The sequence below is a fragment of the Cupressus sempervirens genome, chromosome 7 (genome assembly GCF_028749045.1).
Source record: "Cupressus sempervirens isolate cs-2001-9-10 chromosome 7, ASM2874904v1, whole genome shotgun sequence".
Lineage (NCBI taxonomy): Eukaryota > Viridiplantae > Streptophyta > Pinopsida > Cupressales > Cupressaceae > Cupressus > Cupressus sempervirens.
In genome coordinates, this window is record NC_143124.1 from 388,490,290 (window position 1) to 388,494,320 (window position 4,031).

Here is a 4,031-nt window from a genome sequence, read left to right on the forward strand (position 1 = left end):
TAAAAACATGTTCGTCAATTGGGTTCGTATGACGGTTTGAATCCAAGAGGGCTGGGATTGTAGACGGTCGAAATAAAAGCATTATAATAAGGGTAGAATTTGTGTGTTTATCTCAGCGTTATCATGAAGTATATTTGAGAGGGATTTCATGGAATGAGAGGTTGACCACTATTGCGATCAGAGGTAGGTGGAAAAGATAGCAGCACGTTGCGCTTCACATGCGGGGGAGATTAGTAATCATAGAACGATGCGTTTGAATGCGGGGGGGAGAAGTTTACAAGGCGAATGCAGTCTGGAAATGCAACCAGAGCTTCTTGAAACTAAGCCAGGGTGTTATTGTTCCTGATACGGGATAAGGCAGGTGGATCAATCAATCCCATCCTATTTCGCTTGAATTCCAATGTGCAGAAGGCAGAAGCGGAAGCATATAAATGACAATCAAGCCTTGGGGTTTCATCATCCATCTCAAACTTGAAAGAGAAAGAGCAATAGGCAGTGAGAATGTCACGAGGGAATGGAATTGGGCTTTTGTGGGCTGCGAGGCTCATGGTGCTGAGCATATGGTCGTGGAGTGCAGCCGGGCAATTGGCAGTGAAGGTGGGGAGATAGAATCTTCTAGTGGAGAAGGGTGGGGTGTCGGCCATGCACATGGCCACCATGTACAAGAACATGGTGGTCATGTTCGACAAGACCAACTTCGGGCCGTCACAGGTGCTGCTGGCCAATGGGATGTGCCGTGACAATCTGCAGGACCAGTACCTGACCCACGACTACTATGCTCACTCCATCGAGTACAACATCGCCACCAACACCATCAGGCTACTCATGATCTTCATCGACACCTGGTGCTCCTCTGGTGCTTTCGTTGCCAATGGTACCCTCATTCACACAGGCGAGTGGTGGGATAGAGCCACATATATCCGCTACTTTGTTCCTTGCTCTGATGCCTCCTGCGACTGGGATAACTCTACGCCTATCAAGCTTCTCAACAACCGCTGGTATGCCGCCAACTAGATCCTTCTCGACAACTGCATCATCGTTATCGGGGGCATGGGCATGTTTAACTACGAGTTCATTCCCAGGAAGGCCGGGGAGGGAACTTACAACCTGCCCTTCCTCACCCAGACCCGAACCAGCTCCTTAGTCGAGAACAACCTCTATCCCTTCCTCCACCTCTCCTCCGACGAAAACCTCTTCATCTTTGCCAACAAGGACTACATTCTCCTCGACTACAAGAACAACGTCATGATCAAGGCATTCCCCATGATGCCCGATGACGGCCCGCGGAACTACCCTTCCACGGGGTCCTCCGTGATGCTGCCGCTCTCTGCCTTCGACGGGTTTACCAAGGTGGAAATCCTCATCTGCGGTGGCTGCCCTGACAATGGCTACGCTACTACTAAGGCCAGGAACTTCACAACCAGCCTACGCAACTGTGGAAGAATGGTCATCACGGACGTGAACCCCTCGTGGAGCATGGAGAACATGCCTAGGCCCAAGACCATGTCAAACATGCTCATTCTCCCCAATGGAAATATTATCATCATCAACGGAGTGGCGAGGGGCGTGGCAGGGTGGGACATGGCCGACACACCCGTCTTCACTCCCTACCTCTACAGGCACAACCTCCCCGCCACCCAGCAGCGTTGGTACGTTCTCGCCACCACCGCTATCGCCCGAATGTACCACTCCATTGCTAACGTGCTACTCGACGGTAGAGTTATGGCTGGTGGCTCTAACCCCCACTTCGATTACAAGCTCATTGGAGTGCAGTTCCCGACGGAGCTCCGTTTGGACGCCTACAACCCTTACTATTTGGAGAGCGTCTACGACGTCCTCCGCGCCAAGATCATCACCGTCTCTACTCCCACCCCCAATGTCACCTACGGTGCCACCTTCACCATCACCTTCTCTGTCACCTACAGTCTCACCAGTAGCAACGTGCTAAAGTTCAACTTCTACACCCCGCCCTTCACCACCCACACCACCTCCATGAGCCAGAGGATGCTCTCCCTCTCCGCATCCACACCTGTCACCGCCCCAAACTCCACCACAGTCTACTCCTCCATCGTCACCACTCCCCCCATGGCCGTCGCTGCTCCACTCGGGTACTACATGTTCTTCGTCATCAACGGCGAGATCCCTGGTGCTGGCCAGTGGATCCACCTCTCCTAGAATCGGGTATTCCAATCTGTAATGATAGTGCACTGGACTGCAGCTATATACACGCTCTGAAAGAAAATGCCATGTAATATTGCAAGCCTTGAATAAAAAAGATGATTGTGCTTCTATTGCCCTTTCATAATTCCCATCTATATGGCCAGTGGATCCACCTCTCCTAACCAATTACGCTAGGAAATCGATCGGTGTCGGTTGGCTTTTCAATTCTGTTATAAATAAACAATAGCAGTGCCAACTATGCTACGCTATTCATCTATGTTGCAATTGTGCCATGCACTGCAATTCCAATAAAATTAAACAAATGGATCCAGGATAACAACTCTTAATGTGAATCTGCTTGACAATCCTATATGTGATGCTTGATTTTCAATACCTAGCTCACGTTAACTTTAACAGCTAAAATGATTTGCACTGGTACTGATCTTTAATTTTTTTTATAAAAAACAAAGGAGTATAATTGTAGAGACCCAAAAAAATCAAATAAAATTGAAAAAAAACAGTGTATGATGCAAGTTCATTATCCAATAGAACAAAATCAATTGTTGAGATTAATCACTTGAAGAACTAAACAAACAAGCTATTTTTGATATCCATAAACATACACATGTAGACATCATTTAGACATAATTGTAAAACATCAAAATTTGTGCAATTTAGACTTCGTTTTGCATTTCTTGCTCTCTTTCATCCTGATGATGGATCACGTAGTGTGATTCGAAATGTTGATGATAAAAATTTAAATGTTCTTAAATATTTTTGACATTATAAATACTTTAAAAATATTTTTGCTAAATAAAATCACCTCTCCTAGAATCACCACCATGCACCAAATAGAATAGGGTGTTCCAATCTGTAATAACACTGCATTGCACTGCACTATTTTGGTTCCACCTCTCCTAACTAATTATGCTAGGGAATCGATCTATGTCGTTTGGGTTTTCAATGCTGTTATAAATAAACAGTAGCAGTGCCCACTACACACACACACTATTCATGTACGTTACAATTGTGCCATGCACTGTGATTCCAATAAAATTAAACAAATTGATCGAAGATAACAGCTCTTAATGTGAATGCACTTGACAATCCTATATCTGATGCTTGCTTTTCAATACCTAGCTCACATTAACTTTAACAGCTGAAATGATTTGCACCAGTACTTATTTTTAATTTTTTATATAAAATACAAAGGAATATGATTGTGGAGACCCCAAAAATAAAATAAAATAAAATAAAAATAAGTACTTTATAGTCTATGATGCATGTTCATTATTGAATTGAAAAATATTTAATAAAAAACATATAGCTAATTTATTTTGAATTGGGATATAATTTTTCCAAGATTTCTATTAGCATCAAATATTCTCATTTGTGTCCACTCTTGAATGCACTAATCTAGCATTTCTAGAAACGAATAAAAACAATAGGAAGTCATGCAATATGTCTCAATTTAGCACAGTGGTGAATGTGAAAGGATCAATAGATTTTTCAATTTTCAATTAGTAGGAAAACTATAATACATTATAATAAAATAAATGTGCTCATAGGAGTTGTTGTGCATGTAAAAATTTGGTGGCCAAAAAATAAATTCGTCAATTGTATTTTTGTTTGTTGAAGTTTGAATGATCATCTTTTAGATTTACTGACCATAAAAATAGAGGAGAAAATCACAAGATAAGGTAATATGCCTTTTAACTCCCATAAAGTGTTTTCGTGTGGAAGACATTATGCCGATTGAAGATATCCCTTTTCAGTCTCTTAATTTCCATGTTGATAATTAGATTAAAATAATAATTTTTTAGTAGTGGGCATTGTTGAGAGTATGACTAAAATGCATTGTACTTTTAGTG

At 42.6% G+C, this 4,031-nt stretch overlaps 1 pseudogene; it reads left to right on the forward strand.

The window, feature by feature from the left end:
• The first annotated feature begins 1,050 nt into the window (after positions 1-1,050).
• LOC149547123 (aldehyde oxidase GLOX pseudogene) lies at positions 1,051-2,175 on the forward strand (annotated as a pseudogene).
• Positions 2,176-4,031: the final 1,856 nt, after the last annotated feature.